The 25574-nt window shown below is 37.4% G+C and overlaps 1 long non-coding RNA gene across 2 annotated transcripts in view; it reads left to right on the plus strand.

Moving 5' to 3' along the window:
* The window catches only part of LOC128546505 (uncharacterized), a 49387-nt gene that overhangs the window by 17677 nt on the left and 6136 nt on the right, over nt 1–25574 (plus strand). Inside the window, exon 3 of one of the 2 annotated variants that reach the window (XR_008365988.1) lies at nt 5980–6706. This is a non-coding gene — a long non-coding RNA (uncharacterized LOC128546505). The remainder of the gene's footprint in view (nt 1–5979; nt 6707–25574) is intronic. The other variant, XR_008365989.1, reaches the window with a different exon arrangement.

Below are 25574 nucleotides of genomic sequence, written 5' to 3' on the forward strand. Positions count from 1 at the left end.
CCCTCTTGTTTGTATTATTTGTATACAGACAAAGCCATCCGGGCTAAATATTCATGCCACTGTCGGTATCTAGGCTATACAGACATACCACTCTAGGCATCCTGTGTATACAGACTGGCCCTTCTTGCTATACATACAGACATCTAGAGAAAACCTGGCAATACATATAGGCAACAATAGGTAGCCTGGATATAGAGACAGATAAAATGGTTATCCTAATTAATCCCCCGCCGTGGCGGAGGGATTATAGGAATGGTCTGCGTTTGTCCGTCCTTCCGTCTTTCCGTCCTTCCGTCTGTCCGCCCTTCCGTCCATAACAAAATCGTGTCTGGTCCATATCTCCTAAACCCCTTGAAGGATTTTCATGAAACTTGGGTCAAATGATCACCTCATCAAGACGATGTGCAGAACCCATGAGTCAGCCTTGTTGGTTCAAGGTCAAGGTCACAACTCAAGGTCAAAGGTTTGAGCCTGCCATTTTGTGTCCGCTCTATATCTCATAAACCCCTTGAAGGAATTTTATAAAACTTGGGTCAAATGATCACCTCATCAAGACCATGTGCAGAACCCATGAGTCAGCCATGCCGGCTCAAGGTCAAGGTCACAACTTAGGGTCAAAGGTTTTGAGCCTTCCATTTTGTGTCCGCTCTATATCTTCTAAACTCCTTGAAGGATTTTCATGAAACTTGGGTCAAATGATCACCTCATCAAGACGATGTGCAGAACTCATGAGTCAGTCATGCCGGCTCAAGGTCAAGGTCACAACTGAAGGTCAAAGGTTTGAGCCTTCCATTTCATGTCCGCTCTATATCTCCTAAACCCCTTGAAGGAATTTTATAAAACTTGGGTAAAATGATTACCTCATCAAAACAATATGCAGAAATTATGAGTCAACCATGCCAGCTCAAGGTCAAGGTCACAACTAAGGGTCAAAAGTTTGAGCCTTCCATTTTGTGTCCACTCTGTATCTCCTAAACCCCTTGAAGGATTTTCATCAAACTTGGGTCAAATGATCACCTCATCAAGAACTCATGAGTCAGCCATGTCAACTCAAGGTCAAGGTCACAACTGAAGGTCAAAGGTTTCAGCTCTGTATCTCCTAAACCCCTTGAAGGATTTTCATGAAACTTGGGTCAAATGATCACCTAATCAAGACGTTGTGCAGAATTCATGAGTCAGCCATGTCAGTTCAAGGTCAAGGTCACAGCTAAAATCAAAGGTTTACCCTTTCACTATCCATAGCAGTGGCGGGGGATTTAGCTGTCTTTCAGACTGCCTTGTTATACAGGAAAATTATCCTGGTTATACATACCTGTGCATTCCATGGCTGTGGAATAGGTCTGACTCATTTTTACGTTTTGAATAAAGAAGATCTAACCAAATGTGGACCACGTCAAACACCGCTAACTATTAAACATGTTTTAATCAACTGTGAGGACTTTTGGGGCCTCCGTGGCCGAGTGGTTAGAGTCGTTGACTTCAAACCATTTGCCCCTCATCGATGTGGGTTCGAAACCTCATTGGGGCGTAGAATTCTTCACGTGAGGAAGCCATCCAGCTGGCTTACAGAAGGTCGGTGGTTCTACCCAGGTGCCCGCTCGTGATGAAATATGCACGGTGGGGCACCTGGGGTCTTCCTCCACCATTAAAGCTGGAAAGTCGCCATATGACCTAAAATTATGTCGGTGCGACAATAAACCCAACAAAATAAATAAATAAATGTGAGGACTTTGCTCCACAACACAGTACATGTTATTGCGTTCAATCTTTGAAAGAGAGATATGTGAAGAAGTTTCAGTAGGAAATATTTTATCGTTTTTAAAATAGATAGGAACTTATCAAAATATCTGACATTTCATATTTTTAGCTCACCTGAGCACAAAGTGCTCAAAGGTGAGCTTTTGTGATCGCCCTCTGTCCATCAGTCGTCCTTTGTCAACAATTTGACTGTTAACACTCTAGAGGTCACAATTTTGGCCCAATCTTAATGAAACTTGGTCAGAATGTTACCCTCAATAAAATCTTGGACGAGTTCGATATTGGGTCATCTGGGGTCAAAAACTAGGTCACCAGGTCAAATCAAAGGAAAAGCTTGTTAACACTCTAGAAGTCACAATTTTGGCCCAATCTTAATGAAACTTAGTCAGAATGTTGCTCTCAATTAAATCTTGGACGAGTTCGATATTAGGTCATCTGGGGTCAAAAACTAGGTCACCAGGTCAAATCAAAGGAAAAGCTTGTTAACATTCTAGAGGTCACAATTTATGACCATATCTTAATGAAACTTGGTCAGAATGTTACTCTCAATTAAATCTTGAACGAGTTCGATATTGGGTCATCTGGGATCAAAAACTAGGTCACCAGGTCAAATCAAAGGAAAAGCTTTTTAACACTCTAGAGGTCACAATTTTGGCCCAATCTTATTGAAACTTGGTCAGAATGTTACCCTCAATAAAATCTTAGATGAGTTTGATATTGGGTCATCTGGGGTCAAAAACAAGGTCACCAGGTCAGATCAAAGGAAAAGCTTGTTAACACTGTAGAGGTCACATTTATGACTGTATCTTAATGAATCTTGGTCAGAATGTTAATCTTGATGGTCTCAAGGGCTAGTTTGAATCTGGGTCATGTAGGATCAAAAACTAGGTCACCAGGTCAAATCAAAGGAAAAGCTAGTTAAAACTGTAGAGGCCACATTTATGACCATATCTTAATGAAACTTGGTCAGAATGTTAATCTTGGTGATCTATAGGTCAAGTTTTTATCTGGGTCAGGTGAGGTCAAAAACTAGGTTACAAGGTCAAATCAAAGGAAAAGCTTGTTAACACTCTAGAGGCCACATTTATAACTTTATCTTCATGAAACTTTGTCAGAATGTTATTCTTGATGATCTTTAGGTCAAGTTCGAATCTGGGTCATGTGGGGTCAAAAACTAGGTCACCAGGTCAAATCAGAGGAAAAGCTAGTTAACATTTTAGAGACCACATTTATGACCATATCTTAATGAAACTTGGTCAGAATGTTAATCTTGATGATCTTTAGGTCAATAGGTCAGGTGAGTGATACAGGGCCTCCAAGGCCCTCTTGTTATTAACCTCTTTTGCAATATTATTATGTTTGCAGCTGATATTTTAACACATAGTATTACATAATATATACATTTCCACATAACTGGTTTTAGATATGCTTTACAGTTTTAGCTCAGCTGTCACATATTGAGAAGGTGAGCTTTTTTGACCGCTTTATGTCCATAGTCTGTCATGCGTCAACAGTTTGTAAAAAAATCTTCTTCAGAACCACTGGGCAGATTTACACCAAACTTAATTCCATGCAGAACTCTGGAATCTTCTTGTCAGAAACTGTTATCCAGATTTTGAAAAAAATGTTTTGTAGAAATGATCTCTAGGTGACCCTCTGCCAAAAATGCCAATTGCCATTCTGTTTCTTTAAAAAAACATGGCCACCAGGGGGCAGGGCTTATTTTCCCTATAATTATGGCTATATTGTAAATTTCAAAACCATTGGGCAGATTTACACTAACCTTCAGAAATGATGTTTGTGTACCCCCCCCCCCCCCCCCCTATATAAATTGCCAAAAGAATTGAATTCTGTGAAGAACTCGAGTAGCCATGGCAACCGAAAGGAAAACTTTAAAAATCTTCTTGTACAAAACCACGGTAGCATAGGCTTTGATATTTGGTATGTGGCATCATCTAATGGTCCATTAACAGGTCAGTTCAAATTATCCCCCTAGGGTCAAATATGGACCCGCCCTGGGAATCATATGGTTTACATAGACTTAAATAGGAAAAAATTTGAAAATCTTCTTGTCCAAAACCGCAGGGCCTAGTGCTTTGATATCCTTTATGAAGCATCATCTATTGGTCCTATACCAAGTTTGTTCAATTTATCTCCCTAGGGTCAAATATTATATTTATATAGGAAAAACTTTAAAAAAAATCTTAAATGACACTGAAGGGTGTAGGCTTTTGATATTTTGTATGATGCATTGCCTAGTGGTCCTCTATACCAAGGTTATTCAAATTATGCCCCTTATTTGAAAAGAGGCCCCACCCAGGGTGTCCCAAGTTTTACATAGGCTTATATAGGGGAAAAAAAAGAAAAATCTAGGCTGTAGACCTTTGATATTTGCTATGAATCATTGCCTAGTTGATTTCTAACAAGATTGTTTGAATTATGCCCCTGGGGTGAAAAGAGGCCCTGCCCTGACCTACTTTCGTGTTTTTTTTAGCTCACCTGAGCACGAAGTGCTCAAAGGTGAGCTTTAGTGATCGCCCTGTGTCCGTAGTCCGTTCGTCGTCAACAATTTGACTGTTAACACTCAAGAGGTCACATTTTTGTCCCAATCTTAATGAAACTTGGTCAGAATGTTAACCTCAATAAAATCTTGGACGAGTTCGATATTGGGTTATCTGGGATCAAAAACTAGGTCATCAGGTCAAAATCAAACACTCTAGAGGTCACAATTTTTTGCCCAATCTTAATGAAACTTGATCAGAGTGTTATCCTGAATAAAGTCTTGGACGAGTTTGATATTGGGTCATCTGGGGTCAAAAACTAGGTCACCAGGTCAAATAAAAAAACGCTTGTTAACACTGTAGAGGCCGCATTTATGACTGTATCTTCATGAAACTTGGTCAGAATGTTAATCTTGGTGATCTATAGGTCAAGTTTGAATCTGGGTCATGTAGGATCAAAAACTAGGTCACCCGGTCAAATCAAAGGAAAAGCTAGTTGACACTGTAGAGGCCATGTTTATGACCATATCTTAATGGAACTTGGTCAGAATGTTAATCTTGATAATCTATAGCTCATGTTCAAATCTGGGTTAGGTGGGGTCAAAAACTAGTTCACCAGGTCAAATCAAAGGAAAAGCTTGTTAACTCTCTAAGGCCATATTTATGCCTGTATCTTCATGAAACTTAGTCAGAATGTTAAACTTGATGGTCTTTAGGACAAGTTCGAATCTGGGTCATGTCTTGTCAAAAACTAGGTCACCGGGTCAAATCAAAGGAAAAGCTAGTTAACACTTTAGAGGCCACATTTATGACCATGTCTTAATGAAACTTGGTCAGAATGTTAATCTTGATGATCTGTAGGTCAAGTTTAAACTTGGGTCAGGTGGGGTCAAAAACTAGGTCACTAGTTCATATCAAAGGAAAAGCTTGTTAACACTCCAGAGGCCACATTTATGACTTATCTTCATGAAACTTAGTCAGAATGTTAAACTTGATGATCTTTAGGTCAAGTTCGAATCTGGGTTATGTTGGGTCAAAAACCTGATCACGGAGTCAAATCAAAGGAATAGCTAGTTAACACTTTAGAGGCCACATTTATGACCATATCTTAATGGAACTTGGTCAGAATGTTAATCTTGATGATCTTTAGGTCAATAGGTCAGGTGAGCGATACAGGGCCTTCATGGCCCTCTTGTTTAGTTACGGCCTTGAAATTTGGTGACATGTACATCATCACCTGGTGGATCTGTAACAAGTTTGTTCAAATTATGGCCCTGGGGTGAAAAGAGGCCAAACCCTGGGGGTCACTTGTTATAATTATGAGTTATACAGGAAATAAAACTTAAAAAATTATCAGATCATATTTCCTAGACTGTTTAAATTATATTTACCTGATGATCTCAAGTGATAAGGGTCACCCGACTGCGACCTTGACCTACTGACATACTTTCTTGTTTTTTTAAGATACAGCCTCAAAATTTGGATGACAACTAGAATTTTGCACACTGATCTTAAAACTGACTTTCAGTGACTATGAATATGACCTACTGACCTACTTTCTTAATATTTTTAGCATCAGTTTGACATTTGATATATGACTAGCTCATATTACTCTAGTGAGCAATCCAGGGTCATAATGACCCTCTGTTACATAATGTGCTGTACATTTGTACATGGATGATTTTAGATATGCTTTACATTTTGACATAAATTGTTTCAGAAAAAAAACCAGAGGACTTAGTGAAGTATGGCAGACAGATAGGCCTAAACATCAAGATAGGAAAAACAAAACTGATGAAGATCAACACAAAGATACAGCGAGACCTTATCATAAATAACACCAAAATAGAAGAAGTAGAGGAATTTGTCTATCACAGCAGCAAGATCACAGCCGATGGAGATGCTGCTGCTGAGGTGGAGAGCAGAATTGCAAAAGCCTGAGCAGCCTCCGCAGAATTAAAAAACGTCTGGAGATCAACCAAAATCAGCACAAAAAACAAAATCAGGATCTTCAAGAGCAACATTATTGGAGTCCTCCTATATGGTTCTGAGTCCTGGAAGGTGACCAAGAACATCACACAGAAACTGGATGTTTTCCAGTCAAGATGCTTATGGAGAACCCTCAAGATATTTTTGGCCCAACACTATCAACAACAAGGATCTATACCAAAGAACAGCAACATTACCAATCTCCAAAATGATTAAAGAAAGAATATGGATCTGGGTTGGCCATGTCAACAGAATGGAAACATCAGCCATGCGATGGACACCAGAAGGCAAGAGAAATAGAGGGCGACCAAAGGAGACCTGGAGACGATCAGTCGAAAAGGAGATGAAAGACCTTAGATGGACTTGGGGCCAAATAAAACAAATGTCACATGACAGACAGAGATGGCGTCTCTGGGTGAGGGCCTTATGTGCTTCTCAGCATGAAGAGAACTAAGTAAGTAAGTATGCTTAACAATTGGTGTTTACAATTTACTTCTTCTCGGCGATATATGGCCATTTTGTGTTGATTAGCCATAAAACCCAACTCACTCACTTATTCCTTGCTTTAAAAACAGATAACTGGATATTCTGGGTATATACAGGCATGTCATCCTTGCTATAAAGTATTATATATGGACTACGTATGGTATCTGATTTACATGCACACCTTTATAGATATAGACATGCCATCATGGCTATACATTCTGGTCACTTTGGATGGCATTAAATGACCAAGATGTAAGGTAATCCATGTGACACACATGAAAATATGCACTGAATAACCTTTAACCTCATTTATTTAACTATAAATGGCCTCTCAACTATCTATCAGGCAAGTTTTTCTTGTGGCACCTAGTAGATAATGTTTAATATGGTAGTTGTCCATCTTCAGAGAATGCCTATGCAAGTAAACTCCAGGCATAATAATGAATATTTACCTACATGTGAAATTGAAAACCCCAACCCCCAAGGCACCACCCAAGTTTCAGTCTTGATTGTGCTTCTGTGACTAAGTTCAAATGTAATGAAATTATTTGCTTCTTAGTAATTTAAATTCTTTTGTGTCATGAAAAGACTCTTTTATTTATGAATCTTTAGGTCCCTTTAAAATCTTTGGTTTCATATTTTCTTTGAATATTCTACTAAAATGTTCAATTAAAATATCAGGTTTCATGAAAAATCTTTATTCCAATTTTAAAGCTTTTGCTAACTTAATTCTTTGGTGTCATTTAAAGACTTTTCTTTGATTTGAACCACTCAGACAACTCCATTCAACAAGCATTTGGCTGAACAATTAAAATAGCATTGAATGTCACAGAGTGAGAAAATGTGCAGAAAGTCTGGGGCTCGAACCTAGGACCACTCACTTACTGGGCTAATGCTCTACTGACTGAGCTAATCTGCTGCCTGACACATCTCCCCTTACCTGACTAAGTCCATACTGTGACATATGTTGCCGGCTCAAAACTCAAGGTCACTGAATAATGAACATAAAAAACCCAGGCTGAATATAATTTTTTCTAACATTTACTTTCACTTTCAAAATGTTGAAAGCAAGGCACTGATTGGCTAGCGGAACAGTCATCAGAATGAGTCTATCAATAGCATGTCTTCAGATCCAAAGCGTATAGCTTTTATTGGAGATGTATTTTAGTTGACTGTGAGGATTTGATAAAAGACATTGTGTCTGAAATCATTTGTCTGGCCTCCTGCAGATTCATGTAGAGATGTTGGCAGTTACTTGTGGAAAGCAAGTTTGTACTGATACAGAATACAGGAACCCATGTTAACTGCCCTCTGTTAAATGACTGAAATACTGTTGACAAACGGCATTAAACCCAAAACAAACAAAGATATTTTCAGCAAAAAAAAAAAAAAGATTTAGTAACGCTGACCATCAACTTCGAACAACAATACCTCTCCAGAGCAACCACAATATCAGTCTCTATGTGATGTTGCTGTTAGTGGTAATACTGTTTATAGATTTCTACTTCATAAATGATGTTGATATTTCTAAGCTTGTGTTCTGATAAATGAAAATGCACAATCAAGGGCATGCGCCTTTTTAGCTTGTCTAATAACTGTAAGAGCTACAGCTTTGAAACTTTTCACACTTATTTCTCATCATTAGATGAATGTGTAGGCCAAGAACCATAACTCTGATTTACATTTTGTCAGAATAAAGCCCTTTTTGTACTTAGAAATTCTGAATTATTACTCTTTTCTTACATACTGTCCAGCATTTGCAGAAAAGCGATGGCACCTGTTAGTAGTGCTGCTGTTGTTACATTATAACTACAATTTGATTGTTAATTATGTTACTTGTCAACAAAAAAGTGATAATAAAATGTTTATTTTGTAATTTGTCAACAAAATAGGAATAATAAAATGTTAAGTTTGTAATTTGTCAACAGATTACCAGTTGGCCAGGTAGCTGAAATGGAAGAGCAGCCTAGACTTTGCCTGAGCATAGTTATAGGAAGGTCTCGGGTTCAAGTCCTGATCTGGCTACATGTTGTCTTTTTATTTAATTGCTCTGTGTTAATGACTAATATGGTTCATTATTCTCTACATGTATATATTGGAAATTTGAAAATCATCTTGTATGAAGCTGCAAGTCTGATTTTAAAATAATCTTACATATTTTGTTCAAATGTTTGATTCGTCAAAAACATGGCATAAATAAAGTCTCCAAAACCACCAAGTTGATTTTGATTAAACTTGAAACAAATGATCTTTGTGTAGCGCTCTTTCAAAGTTGTTCAGATGGTTCTGGTTCAATTAACATATGGGTCTTTTTGGTTGAAAATAGGTTCTCAGCTATAAGACTTAAAAAATATTCTCTAGAGCTTTAATATTTGGCATGTGATATAAGGGTTTCAGTCTCTAACATAATTGTCCAAATTATTGCCCTAAGGTCAAAAATGGTCACGCTCCTTTAGGCTTATATATATGAGACTTTGAATATCTTCTTTTTCTACTCACCCTGGCGTCCGCGTAGGCATCACACCTTGGTTAAAGTTTTGCATGCAAGTACATACAGCTATCATTTAAAGGCATATAGCTTTGAGACTTATTTTTCATTTTCTGGGTCAATAACCAACCTCACTGGGTCAAGTCCCATAACTCTGACATGTATTTTGAGCAAATTATGCCCCCTTTTTGACTTAAAAAATCCTGGTTAAAGTTTTACATGCAAGTTACTATCTCCAAAACTGATGCAGATATTGAACTGAAACTTCACATGTGTCTTCCAGGTTATAAAGTAGTTGATAGCATTAAGTCCCATAACTCTTACCTGCATTTTGGCCAAATAATGCCCCCTTTTGGACTTAAAAAATCCTTGTTAAAGTTTTTTTGCAAGGACATACAGCTATTACTAAAAGGCATATAGCTTTGAAACTTATTTTTTCTTTTTCAAGGTAAAATACCAACCTCACTGGGTCAAGTCCGATAACTCTGACATGTATTTTGAGCAAATTATGGCCCCTTTTGGATGAAGAATACCCTGATTAAAGTTTTACATGCAAGTAACTATCTCCAGAACTAATGCAGATATTGAATTGAAACTTCACATATGTCTTCTGGGTTATAAAAGTAGTTGATAGCACTAAGTCCCATAACTCTGACCTGCATTTTGGTCAAATTATGCCCCTTTTGGACTTACAAAATCCTGGTAAAAGTTTTGTGTGCAAGTACATACAGCTACTAAAAGGCATATAGCTTTGAAACTTATTTTTTCTTTTTCTAGGTCAAACACCAATCTCACTGGCTCAAGTCCCATAACTCTGACATGTATTTTGAGCAAATTATGCCCCCTTTTGGACTTGGAAAATCCTGGTTAAAGTTTTACATGCAAGTTACTATCTCCAAAGCGAATGCAGATACTGAATTGAAACTTCACGTGTGTCTTTGTGGTTATAAAAGTAGTTGATAGCACCAAGTCCAATAACTCTGACCTTCATTTAGGCCATATTATGCCCCCTTTTGGACTTAGAAAATCCTGGTTAAAGTTTTGCGTACAAGCACATACAGCTATAACTTAAAAGCATATAGATTTAGAACATATTTTTTTCTTTTTCTAGATCAATTACCACCATCACTTGATCAAGTCCCATAACTCTGACATGTATTTTGGGAAAATTATGCCCCTTTTTGGACTTAGAAAATTCTGGTTAAAGTTTGCGTGCAATTTACTATCTGCAAAACAAATGCAGATACTAAGTTTAAACTTCACATGTGCCTTCTGATTATTATCCCCCGATGAAAGTCGGAGGAATATAGTTTTGGCGTTGTCCGTCCTTCCATCCGTCTTTCCGTCCGTCCGTCCTTCCGTCCGTCCGGAGCCATATCTAGGAAATGGTTGGGAATATTTATTTAAAACTTCATATACATGTTCACCACTATGAGTTCTTGCGACCCGTCAAGTTTCAGTCAGATTGCCCAAGTAACACCAGAGTTATGGCCCTTAGAAGTTTCTAGTGTTAACTATGTAGGGTACTATAAATATGGCAATTTCTGCATCATAACTTTTGATATAATTATTTGACCTTGAACTATGAAACTTTAACAGAATTTAGAGCACTATAATGTGGTTGTGCACACACAATTTTGTATGGATTTCTTTTGTAACTGCAGAGTTACTGCCCTTTAATTGTCTAAAAATCCACATATTTGTACATAACAAACTTGCCATTTGGCAGAATTTCATTAAATTTCTTTCATTCTTTTCTGTGAACATTTATTATAAACATGTGAAGTTGCGCACCCACACCTGGTCGCCCACTTGCCTTGGTCACCCGGGGTGACCCCGGGGTCAAAATTGATCCCGCCCCAGGGGTCACTTGATTTCACATAGTAAAATCTTTAAAAATCTTCTTCTCAAAAACCAGAAGCCCTACAGCTTAGATATTTGACTTGTAGCATTGCCTAGTGGACCTCTACTAAAGTTGTTCAAATCATGACCCCGGGGTCAAAATTGACCCCGCCCCATGGGTCGCTTGATTTTACATAGGAAAATCTTCAAAAAATATCTAAAAATAAACCAGAAGGCCTAGAGCTTAGATATTTCACATGTAGCATTGCCTAGTAGACCTCTACAATATTTGTTCAAGTCATGACCCCAGGGTCAAAATTGACCCTGCCCCAGGGGTCACTTGATTTTACATAGAAAAATCTTCAAAAATTGTCTAAAAATAAACCTGTGGGCCTAGAGCTTAGATATTTCACATGTAGCATTGCCTAGTGGACCTCTACAAAATTTGTTCAAATCATGACCCCCGGGGTCAAAATTTACACCGCTTCAGGGGTCACTTGATTTTACATAGGAAAATCTTCAAAAATTTCCTAAAAATAAACCAGAAGGCATAGATCTTAGGTATTTGACACATAGCATTGCCTAATAGACTTCTACAAAATTTGTTCAAATCATGACCCCCAGGGTCAAAATGACCCCGCCCCATGGGGTTACTTCATTGTACATAGAAAAATCTTCAGAATTTTCTAAAAATAAACCAGAAGACCTAGAGCTTAGATATTTCACATGTAGCATTGCCCAGTGGACCTCTACGAAATTTGTTCAAATCATGACCCCTGGGGTCACTTGATTTTGCTTAGGAAAATCATTAAAAATTTTCTTAAAATAAACCAGAAGGCCTAGAGCTTAGATATTTCACATGTAGCATTGCCTAGTGGACCTCTACAAAATTTGTTCAAATCGTGACCCCTGGGTCAAAATTGACCCCGCTCCAGGGGTCACTTGATTTTACATAGGTAAATCTTTAAAAAATTTCTAAAAATAAACTAGAAGGCCTAGATCTTAGATATTTGACATGTAGCATTGCCTAGTAGACTTCTACAAAATTTGTTCAAATCATGACCTCCGGGGTCAAATTGACCCTGCCCCATGGGGTTACTTGATTGTACATAGAAAAATCTTCAAAATTTTCTAAAAATAAACCAGAAGGCCTAGAGCTTAGATATTTGACATGTAGCATTGCCTAATGGACCTCTACAAAATTGGTTCAAATCTTGACCCCCCATGGTCAAATTGACCCAGCCCCAGGGGTTACTTGATTGTACATAGGGAAATCTTCATAAATTTGCTAAAAATAAACCAGAAGGCCTAGATCTTAGATATTTGATATGTAACATTTCCTAGTATACTTCTACAAACTTTGTTCAAATCATGACCCCCGGGGTAAAATTGGCCCCGCCCCAGGGGTTACTTGATTGTACATCGGAAAATCTTCCAAAAAATTTCTAAAAATCATCAGTTTGACATTAGAAACATGTAGCTCATATTACTCTGGTTAGCAATCCAGGGTCATCATGACCCTCTTGTTTTTCATTTTTAATTTTCCATCAATCATGATCAACATGTGAAATTTTGTTTCCTCTCCCATTCCACCGCACCCCCACACCCTTAAAAAATAAATATATATACATATATATATTTCCATTCCTTTTTTTTTTTTTTTTTTTTTAATGTTCAAACCTTCAACATGTTAAGTTGTGACTGCACAAGCCTTGCGCTCAGTCATGTTCAAGATATCTTACCAGTGTTCTCATAAGGACATCTGTTTTTTTAAGTTCAAATGTACATGTTAAACAACAACACCTGGTGCCAAACCACTCGAAGACAATATTTCGTTCCAGTTAAACTTCAAGCTCATATTTCAATTAACTGCATTTAATTTTAAAAGCTAAGCTTATTACAGTAAGCATATCCCATTCAAAATAAATTCTTTAGTCAGGATCAAAGTATCATACATTTATTATGTACTCTTTAATTAAACATTTGTTTTCTGTTAAATTGATTTTGACTAATGAAATTATTTGCTTCTTATTAACATCCTTAACTTTTTGCCGGATATATTTTTTTGCCATTCCTCACCACAAACCCTTTCGGCGGGGGATACCAATTCATCGAATTTGCTTGTTAAACTAGTTGATTGCATGAAGTCCCATAACTGTGACATGCATTTTGGTCAAATTATGTCCCCTTTTGAACTTAAAACTTCTGGTTAAAGTTTAGCAATGCAGGTACTGGATTGAAACTTTTTAGATATTTTTATATTTTGGGTAATGTTTCCTGCTTCTGGGACAATATTTCGAATAGTCCAGCATTGGCTGTCTTATGGACAGCTCTTGTTCTGAATCAATAATAGCTAGAGCCTTGATATTTTTCAAGCTATAAGTTAGTTGAATATATATGTTGGACTTGATATTGATTTGTTTTTTCAACAGTTTTGTGTTCTTAATTCAGTTTTTTCCTTTTCAGATCATTGCCTGCTTTCTAGTGAAACAAGGATTGTAAATGTTATGAGAAACGCCATCTCTGTGCCTGAATGCTATCCTCATATAAACTGAAATTGAAACATGCAATCTTGCATTCAATCTTTCAGATTTTTTCTTCATTAGCATAAGCTTGTATCAACAACTGTTTGATCAGTTCATATTTTGAAATACTACAGATATTGCAATAGTTTTCAGTTTGGAAGATGTTTATATTCTAGGTCTGTGGTTTATACACAATCCATGTAAATCCAAATTTGCTTATTAAGTATCTAAAATCAAATTTTTAGTAACAATCAAAGGCTTCATTCCTAAATGTGCTGGTTAATGTATTGAATGCAGCTGTGCCATAGGTGATGTTATAACTGTACAGAGTATTGTTTAAAAATCACTGTGAGATGTCTTGGTATAAACTGCAACATAACAACATTATACTTCTTTCATAAATGATGTTGACAGTTTGTTAATCACCTGTGTTTTATAAAGGGCCTCTTCCTAATAGTACCTCCTTTGTTGATCATGGTTCATGTTCACATTTTCATTATTTTAAGATGGTTATAAAAAAAATGTATTTATAGCTAATTGAAATTACTGTCATTTATATTTTTTATGCCCCCGGCATCTACTGATGCGGGAGGCATATAGTGATTGTCTCGTCCGTCTACGAGGTTAACTAAATGGGACCGTTTCATCTAGCATCAATACCCCTAACTAGAATGACTTGATACTAATGCAGATGTAACCTGTGACCATTCCTCATCTTCAGACATCACCTGACCGCAGTTTGACCTTGACCTTGAACTTGACCTCGTTTTGGACTTAAATTGCTTTGTATCGACAAGGATGCCACCGGGGGCATCAAGCGTTTATTGAACGCAGCTCCTTGTCTATAATTACTATGCACATGAATAAAATAAATTTTATCAGGTTTAAATTGTAATACATGTGAAAATTATTTGATAATGTTTAATTTAGATTTGATAAATACCAAGTTTTGTGAAAGAGTGTTGCAACAGTGAGTAAGTTAACTCGGTTTAATGTCACTTTCAACTTAAAGGGTCATATCAGGACCAGCTCAACTGGGGATCAAACTTGTGACCTCCTGTTTAGTAGTCAGATGTGTTTACCACCTTGCCACTCTAATAGATGGGCAGTGTAAAAACAAATTGACTAATATAAATGATGTTTCAATTAACTGCTGTCCTTAAATAACAAAGAGTATTTCCTTTTCTAGGTTTAACCATTTACAATTAAGATATTACAATACAGCATCTATACTGGATTGTTGTGAAACTCGCTATTATAAGTTACATAGATAGTGACTGTTCCATGCTTACAGACATATTGACTATAGTTTAACAGAGTGGTTTTTATACGCCCGAAGGGACGTATTATGTTATGACGCTGGTGTCCGTCCGTCCGTCCGTCTGTCCGTTAGCAATTTTGTGTCCGCTCTGTAACTCTTGAACCCCATGAAGGATTTCAAGGAAACTTTACACAAATGTTCACCACACCGAGACGATGTGCAGAGCGCATGTTTTGGATGTCTCGCTTCAAGGTCAAGGTCACACTTAGGAGTCAAAGGTCATATCAGTTTGTTTCGTGTCCCCTCTGTAACTCTTGAACCCCTTGAAGGATTTCAAAGAAACTTGACACAAATGTTCACCACACCAAGACGACTTGCAGAGCGCATGTTCCGGATGACTTGCTCCAAGGTCAAGGTCACACTTAGGGGTCAAAAGTCATATCAGTTTGTTTGGTGTCCGCTCTGTAACTCTTGAACTGCTGGAAGGATTTCAAAGAAACTTGGCAGAAATGTTCACCACATTTTAACGATGTGCAGAGCGCATGTTCCGGATGACTCGCTTCAAGGTCAAGGTCACACTTAAGGGTCAAAGGTCATATATGACTTTGCTTTGTGTATATAGCTCTGCATTGCAGTGCTCTTGTTTTTATTTGGCAGATCTCTTTTTTGTACTTACAATAATTTTTTTTTTGAATTACTTCCCTTTTATGTTACTATAAATAGCTTATTTTGAAACTTTTTTATTATTGGCCGTAGAGAAAAACCGAGACCACTTTTCTGTGGTACAACATGGATGGTACCTCCAATTTTAAGGTGTATTTTTACATACCTTTTTGTAAAGTTCTTAAAATTTTGCTCCCATCCTATGATGTAAGCCTTCGGGCGTATATTGCCCCACTTGGCGGCGCTCTTGTTCCATTAGTTGAACAGATAGAGACTGTTCCTGTGGAGATATTCAGTGCTTTTGAGTGTTGTTGGAATATTGGAAGAGAAGGAAGACTCATTATTACTAAAAGTATTCATAAACTTGGATATTCAGCAAGACCTGTTATTGCAAGTCAATAATAATCATGCTGCAAATATGACCAGATAATTAGCTTAAAACTGGTAGTAGATGGTCTATGAATGTGCACATCAACTTCTGCATACCAAAATGTTAGTCAGAGTCTGTAGTTTTCAGAACTGCCTGATGCCAGTATCTAGTCACTAGGCAAAGTCCTCAAATTCAAGATGGCTTTCAAGATGGCCACTGATACATGAAAATGACATCCTGTGAATATATGAAATTGAAAAATAAAAGAATTTAACGATTATAAATTTATTTGGAATTATTATAACATTTTGAAAGTTATAAATTTGCAAAAACATATGCATAAATAGATATCAAATAAAACATTTTGACACATATTATACCGATTATATACTGGACTAAAATTTGATGAATACTATTTTTTTTTAACATACGTTCAATATACTTTGTTTGTGTGCTTCCATCTACTATTGTTCCTTACACTATGCTATCCCACATGAATTATCTGAGATGGTTGAAGGATGATTTTAGACACAATGTCTTCTATCAAATTGTCACCAAGAACATACGCCCCGCCCGGGGATCAACTCACAACCCTGTGATCTGTAGACCAACGCTCTCCCTACTGAGCTAAGCGAGCGGGGTAAAATATATATTGAGACAAAAATGTAATACTATCTAGTTTGTATAGAAATATGGCAACCAAGATGTTTTTAGCTCTCACAAATATTATATACTGGCAACATTTCCATTGAAGAATATGATTCAGCTTGTTGATTTCCTTGCCTTATACAGTCGGGGAACTTTCCTGTTCGGGAAAGTTGGGGATTCCCCTTTTCACTTTCCCGATCGGGAAATATTGATTGAAAAATTTCCCAATCAGGGAAAGAAAACACAAAGTTTTTATATACCTTGGTGTATGGGCTCCTGGCATCACAGGAAACGTTGGAGCTGCATATTAATTGCTTGAATCCATTCTTAAAACAATTAACTAAAATTCTACCAAGGGCAAATATTTAAAACATTATCGTTTTTGAGATATTCAAGCTCCAAGTTGAAGGATATTTAAGAAAACTTTCCATTTTCAGCACTTTCTGTTTTGAACATAATAATTATGTTTATTAAAAGTATATTATATACTTTCCCAAACAGGAAAGTAATGACAATTTCTATTATATGCTGACATTTCACAACTTTGAAAGCATTCAGTAAAATATGTCCTCCTCCTTTTTGTAAATGACAGGATGCCCACGTGCAACATATCAAGCCTGCCCTTTGACCCCAAAGTGTGACCTTTACCTTTGAGATAGAAACCTGGAGTTTGCAAAAGACACTCCGTATCACTGAGTTGAACATTCATGCAAAATATTAAGTTTTCTCAACGCTTGTCAAAGTTATGGGCCAAACAAGATCTGAGATGACCTTTGATCTTGACCTTTGAAATAGGAACCTAGGGTTTGCACATGACACAGATTGCTCCATGCACATCAAAGTTATGGTCCAGAGAAACCATTCCGGCCGCAATGCACACAAAAGCACATACATACACCAAACAGCCATTTTGACAATAATTTACTGTCTTGGCTTCCCGTACGAAGTGTGAACCTGGTCACCACATGGAAAACAGGCGTAAACTTTACAAGAACCAGGCGTAACTGCAGTATCAAAGGAATCATATGAACCAAGCGTAAACCAGGCTTAAATTAAGGCGCAATATGCAAATGAGTATGCCATGGTACGGGCGTAAACCAGACCAGGCGTAAAAAATTATGGGCGTAAAACAGACCAGGCGTAATCCTGATTTCTGGCAAAGGGAAGTTACTAATGTTTGCTGGATATTTCTGGTTGGCATCTGTTTGCTGCTTATGGCTGTAAAGAAATAAGGACAACATTTTCTACCAATTATAACACGATCCGTAGCAGTTGCCATTAAACATATAGCTAAATCATCTAAACATCAATCTACGATAAAATATAGCTGTTCTATGCCAGTAGTAGTATTTTTTTATGCCCCCCTTTGAAAAAGGAGGGGTATATTGTTTTGCAGATGTCGGTCGGTCGGTCGGTCGGAATGTAGACCAATCCGTTTCCGGATGATAACTCAAGAACGCTTGGGCCTAGGATCATGAAAATTGATAGGGAGGTTGGTCATCACCAGCAGGTGACCCCTATTGATTTTGAGGTCTGTATGTCAAAGGTCACGGTCACCGTGACCCTTAATAGTAAAACGGTTTCCGGATGATAACTCAAGAACACCTGGGCCTAGGATCATGAAAGTTGATAGGGAGGTTGGTAATGACCAGCAGATGACCCCTATTGATTTTGAGGTCAGTATGTTAAAGGTCAAGGTCACAGTGACCCTGAACAGTAAAACGGTTTCCAGATGATAACTCAAGAACACTTGGGCCTAGGATCATGAAAATTGATAAGGAGGTTGGTAATGACCAGCAGATGACCCCTATTGATTTTGAGGTCGGTATGTTGAAGGTCAAGGTCACAGTGACCATGAACAGTAAAACGGTTTCCGGATGATAACTCAAGAACGCTTAGGCCTAGGGTCACGAAAATTGATAGGGAGGTTGGTCATGACCAGCACGTGACCCCTATTGATTTTGAGGTCAGTATGTCAAAGGTCAAGGTCACAGTGACCAGGAACAGTAAAATGGTTTCCAGGCAATAACTCAAGAACACTTGGGCCTAGTGTCAGGAAAATTGATATTAGGTTGGCCATGACCAGCAGATGACCCCTATTGATTTTGAGGTCATTATGTCAAAGGTCAAGGTCACATTGGCCAGGAACAGTTAAATGGTTTATGATCTTCTTGTCCAAAACCATAGGGCCTAGGGCTTTGATATTTGGTATGTAGCAAAATCTAGTGGTCCTCTACCAAGATTGTTCAGATTATTTCCCTGGGGTCAAATATGGCCCCACCCCTAGGGTCACATGGTTTATATAGACTTATATAGAAAAAAACTTGGAAAAACCTCTTGTCCAAAACCACAGGGCCTAGGGCTTTGATATTTTGTATATGACATCATCTAGTGGTCCTCTACTAAGATTATTCAAATTATTCCCCTAGGGTCAAATATGGCTCCGCCCTGGGGGTCACATGGTTAACATAGACTTATATAGGGAAAATCTTTGAAAATCTTCTTGTCCAAACCACAAAGACTGTGGCTTTGGTAATTTGTAATGTAACATCATTTAGTGGTTCTCTACCAAGTTTGTTCAAGTTATCCCTCTCGGGTCAAATATGGCCCCGCCCCAGAGGTCATATGGTTCATATAGACTTATACAGGGAAAAACTTAGAATCTTCATGTCCATAACTTACATCAAATTCAAATTTGGACCACATGTATAGTTTTGAGTGGCAAGATGAACCTTGACATGAGTTGACCTTGATCTTGACCTAGTGACCTACTTTCACATTTCTGTACCTACAGCCATCAAATATGGACCACATGCATAGGTTTGTGTACTGAAAAAAACTTTGACCTTGTTATTGACCTAGTGACCTACTTTCACATTTTTGAAGGTACAGGCTTCAAATTTGGACCACTTGCATAGTTTTGTGTTCTGAAATGGAATTTGACCTTGATTTTGACCTAGTGACCTACTTTCACATTTCTCATGCTACAGCCTTCAAATTTGAACCACATGCATAGTTTTGTGTACCGAAATGAACTTTGATCTTGAGATTGACCTAGTGACCTACTTTCACATTTTTGAAGGTACAGGCTTCAAATTTGGACCACATGCATAGTTTTTTGTTCCGAAATGAAATTTGACCTTGAGTTTGACCTAGTGACCTACTTTCACATTTCTCAAGCTACAGCCTTCAAATTAGGACCACATGCATAGTTTTGTGTACCGAAATGAACTTTACCTTGAAATTGATCTAGTGACCTGCTTTCACATTTCTCAAGCCACCGCTTTCAAATTTGGACCACATACACATTGTTTTATACCTAAATGAAATGACCTTGAGCTAGTCTTGAAATTTGGAACATTCAAAAATGGCTCAGTAGATGGCGCCAAGATCAATCTGTCATCTCTTATTAGGTTAATAGGTTAAAGGTCAAGGTCAGATTAAACCAGAATGGTAGAACTTTTGTTTACAGTGAGCATATAATTTCTGTTCCTTGTATGATCTGAATGCATCAAGGGGGGCATTTCGTGTTCGACGAGCTCTTGTTATATTCTATGTCTCTACATAAAAAATGATTAAGTTGGGTTTTACAGCAACCAACACAAAAAGGTCATATATCACCGAAAACAAATTTTAATTGATCAAAGCTAACTGTAAAGCATATCTAAAAATATCTAAAACCATAAAAGTAAAAAGGTATATACATTATTGTATTGTTAAATACCAGTTGCATTGGTAACATTGCGAAGCTTTCCATAAAAAAAGTTCCAATTTAATAAATCCATAAAGAAAGTTTCAATTTCATATGCCTCATCACTTCGTATGGGTTAGCTAAAATTTCTCCACAGAATTATTTCCGCAATTAATGCAGAATAAAATCAGAGTATTGAACCAGAAATCTGAAGCAAAAACCAGGATGCAGAAAAAAAGCGGAAATGGGGAGCAAAATCAGGTCGTTTATCTTTGTGTATTTTGATCTTTGGGATCTCACTTAATACTTCTGCATGGGATGAATGCATGCACTGTGCCTACAATAGTATAATCTAGGCTACCTGGTACAATATATGAGTGTGCAAAACATCCAACAGGGGTGCAACGCGGAGTATTGAGCCATGGAAACCCACAGCAATTAACCATAATGCGGAGAAGCTGCGGAAATAAGAGAATTAATATTTTCATTTCAAAATACTGTGAAATCATTAATATTCGTGGGGGACTAATTTTCGTGGTTGAGTCAATCCACGAAATTTAATCCCAACGAACGAGTATAATTCCCATTCATTTTATATTCAAAAGTTGAAATCCACGAATTCATATCCCCATGAAAATACCGTTTTGACAAAAACCACGAAATTTCATGCCAACGAAATTATTTTTTTTTGGGGTGGGGGGATTTAATGTAGCACCAACACATAATAGGTCATATGGCGACTTTCCAGCTTTAATGGTGGAGGAAGACCCCAGGTGCCCATCCGTGCACTATTTCATCACGAGAGGGCACCTGAGTACAACCACCAACCTTCCTTAAGTCAGCTGGATGACTTCCTCACAGTTATTTTGTGGTGCGTGACAGCGTCTTTAATAAATTGACCAGTCGCCGCCTATCAATCAAACTTATATCTTTGATCCAATCTGTTTATTATCAGGGATCGATATTTAAAACACAAGTTCTGCTTTAATAATATCGCCGCAATTTTCCGTCGACAATCTGAGTGTCGAGATTAGCAGACAAAAATAAGCATCTGTCTTTAAACTAAAGTATTGTGTATTGTGCAAATTATTTCTTTCCTTCTAACAAAATGAAGCCTCGATCGAGATACATGCAAACTTTTACCTTTGTACAATAATAATCAATTACGTCGGCTGAAGATCCTTTAAACTTTCATAAAACCTAAAAGTTATCAAAAATGTAGCACAATATTAAATTGAAAGTCAACTTTGCACTCTAAGTAACCACTACTTGGTGAGGACAAAAATAAATTGAAAAGAATGGAACGAGCCGATAACTTTCATCAGAAAGTTAATATTGTTCATTTATAGAAAAATCTTAAAATACTGCTCTACATATAAAAGAAACAAGAGCTGTCACTATTGGTGACAAATGCACCCAAAGCATGCCCAAGAATGATACAGCTGTATGCGTAAAAAATCACATTTTGTGACCTTGACCTTGACCTAAGTGACAGACATTCTCAGTATGGTTAACATTTATTTAAAATTATTTTCAAATCCCCTGATATATGGCAGAGTTATGAACCAGACAAGAAAAACATTTGACTTCTCAGTTTAACCTTGACCTTGGAGCTAGGGGTCTAGGTCTTGTGCATGACACCTCATCTCATTATAGGGAACATTTATGCCAAGTAATTTCAAAATCCCTTCTTCGAAGGCAGAGTTGTGGACCGTACAAGCAACAGCCCCTGTTAACCTTTAACCTCCCTTTTTTGCCCCCTGTTATGTCCTCTTTTTATGCCTCTCCTCCCTTTTTATGCCTCCCATCCCTTTTTATACCACCCCTCTATTTTTATGCATGCCAACCTTTTTTTATACCCACCCCCTTTATGTCTTCCTCCCTTTTTGTGCCTACGCCTCCCATCCCTTTTTATGTTTCCACTTCCTTTTTTATGTCCTTTTATGCTTACCCACCTTTATGATCCCCCTTTTATGACTCTCACTTTTAACTTACCATTTTTACATTACCCCCTTTTTACCCCATTTCCATGTTTTATACCTGTCATATCTTGTTGATGGATATCTGCTGTATATTTCCACTACAGTTTCTCTTATGTGATGTGTGACCGGCTGTATTTGCTGTGCTCAAGTGCTTCCAGGGAGTCGACCCCTACCTTTTTCATTTAAAGACATTTCTGTGACAAGGTGTTCATTGGAGCTGTTTACGAATTTAGTTAAATTTTGTGTCATGGCATTGTTTGCAGTTGTACTTCAAAAAACTTTTTACTAAAAGATGTATGATGCATACCGATTGTTCGGTATTCATCCATTTTACAGGAACAGGTGGAAGACATATTGACAAGCAAATCTTAAAGCCCATTGATACTGTGATGCTTTGATACTTGTCATTTGGCTAGTTTAGCCTCTCGTTTCTGTGCTTTCTGCAAAGGCACTGAGTACATGCGTTTGGGTACGTTTTCTTTTATATATTTTACACGAGCATTTAAAACACATTGTGCATTCAGTTACATAATTATGTAAGGGACTCACCTGGCGGGTATAACTTTTATTTACACTGTCCTATAACTTTGAAACCTAACCGCAATGAGTTCAGCTCTCCGGTGGTATTTTTGTTCATTGGCCGATCCGTGGCGGTGCCCCCACTGTGTTCCTCTGTTTGTCCTTGTGGTCAATTTGTTTTAATTGTCTACTCTTTTATGTGTATATGTTTATCGTTTACACATGCATATATACATACACTAGCTGTTGTGGGATTTTGTTTAAGGAGGCTGCCTTTTTTTGGAACAGCCTGATAAGTTTTTTTTACTGATCGCTGTGCTTAAAGGGATCGTAAGCTAATAACGGTTGAGCTATATCTTTATGGGATAATCAGAGCTAGACATATGTCCCGACGGTTGAAAGAAAAAATGGATGAAAGTAAAGGGGAAAAAACACTCTCTAGTTTTAGAGCACTGAGTTTGAAAGGTGGTCAGTCATATTTAAGCAACATTTTATGATATGTTTCACTTTTCTTATATTCTGTCACAGATTTACTTAAGGAAAAAAACTGAGGCTCATTGCATATAGTTAGATTCCTATTAGAAATGTTTGATTTAATGATCTTATAAAATTGTATACTGAACAGTCTTGTATTTCTTCTGATTTCAATAAATTTTCTAGTTAGATAGATATCATGATACTTCATAGGTTAAGAAAAAATTAATACAATATGATATTGATCAACTTTACCGCTTCACCAACGCTGAGATTTTTTCACAGATTTTTTGAAACCAATTATGCATGCTTTAATTGATTATATTCGTTACTGGTTTTGTTCTAGATCATTTCTTACAAAATGTATGGGTTTGGTCATCTAAGATCTTTTTGCGAAAACATTAGTTTTTTTTAGCTCACCTGAGCAATGCTCAGGTGAGTTTTTCTGATCGCTCGATGTCCGGCGTCCGTCGTCCGTCGTCTGTCGTCCGTCGTCTGTCAACATTTAGCTTGTGTATGCGATAGAGGCTGTATTTTTCAATTAATCTTCATGAATATTGGTCAGAATGATAACCTTGATGAAATCTAGGCCGAGTTCGAAAATGGGTCATCTCGGGTCAAAAACTAGGTCACTAGGTCAAATCAAAGAAAAACCTTGTGTATGCAATAGAGGCTGTATTTTTAATTTAATCTTCATGAATATTGGTCAGAATGATAACTTTGAAGAAATCTAGGCCGAGTTCGAAAATGGGTCATCTCGGGTCAAAAACTAGGTCACTAGGTCAAATCAAAGAAAAACCTTGTGTATGCGATAGAGGCTGTATTTTTCAATTCTTCTTCATGAATATTGGTCAGAATGATAACCTTGATGAAGTCTAGGCCGAGTTCGAAAATGGGTCATCTCGGGTCAAAAACTAGGTCACTAGGTCAAATCAAAGAAAAACCTTGTGTATGCGATAGAGGCTGTATTTTTCAATTGATCTTCATGAATTTTGGTCAGAATGATTGCCTTGATGAAATCTAGGCCGAGTTCGAAAATGGGTCATCTCGGGTCAAAAACTAGGTCACTAGGTCAAATCAAAGAAAAACCTTGTGTATGCGATAGAGGCGGTATTTTTCAATTGATCTTCATGAATTTTGGTCAGAATGATTACCTTGATGAAATCTAGGCCGAGTTCGAAAATGGGTCATCTCGGGTCAAAAACTAGGTCACTAGGTCAAATCAAAGAAAAACCTTGTGTATGCGATAGAGGCGGTATTTTTCAATTGATCTTCATGAATTTTGGTCAGAATGATTACCTTGATGAAATCTAGGCCGAGTTCGAAAATGGGTCATCTGGGGTCAAAAACTAGGTCACTAGGTCATATCACGTAAAAACCTTGTGTATGCGATAGAGGCTGTATTTTTCAATTGATCTTCATGAAATTTAGCCAGAATGATTACCTGATTTCGAAAATGGGTCATCTGGGGTCAAGAACTAGGTCACTAGGTCAAATCGAAGAAAAACATTGTGTATGCAATAGAGGCTGTATTTTTCATTTAATCTTCATGAATATTGGTCAGAATGATAACTTTGATGAAATCTAGGCCGAGTTCGAAAATGGGTCATCTCGGGTCAAGAACTAGGTCACTAGGTCAAATCAAAGAAAAACCTTGTGTATGCGATAGAGGTGGTATTTTTCAATTGATCTTCATGAAATTTGGTCAGAGTGATTGCCTTGATGAAAACTAGGTCGGTATTGAATATGGGTTATCTGAGGTCAAAAACTAGGTCACTAGGTCAAATTAAAGAAAAATCTTGTGTATGCGATAGAGACTGTTTTTTTCAGTTGATATTTATGAAATTTGGTCAGGTTGATTGCCTTAATGAAATCTAGGTCGAATTTGAATATGGATCATATGAGGTCAAAAACTAGGTCACTTGGTCAAATCAAAGAAAAAACTTCAGTATGTGATAGAGGCTGTATTTTTCAGTTGATCTTCATGAATTTTGGTCAGAATGATTGCCTTGATAAAATCTAGGTCGAGTTTGAATATTGGTCATCTAGGGTCAAAAACTAGGTCATATCTAAGAAAATGCTTGTTTTATCGCAAGAGAACAATTTTTTGGTCCAATCTTAATGAAAATTGGTCAGAATATTTGTTTCCATGAAATCACTAGGTCAAACATGTTTTACACTGTTATGGAGTGTTTCTTAGGTGAGCGACCTAGGGCCATCTTGGCCCTCTTGTTTTTCTTTAAGCAACAAATTGCTTCCCTTGAATCAATCAAAGAGCTATAAAAATAAATGTATTTTATACTTTGAATCAATGCAGGGAGATAATACACTCATTTTTATTCCTCGTTTGGTTTTAGTTTTAAAACTGTTTTTTCCC

This window comes from Mercenaria mercenaria, chromosome 11 (assembly GCF_021730395.1).
Source record: "Mercenaria mercenaria strain notata chromosome 11, MADL_Memer_1, whole genome shotgun sequence".
NCBI lineage: Eukaryota > Metazoa > Mollusca > Bivalvia > Venerida > Veneridae > Mercenaria > Mercenaria mercenaria.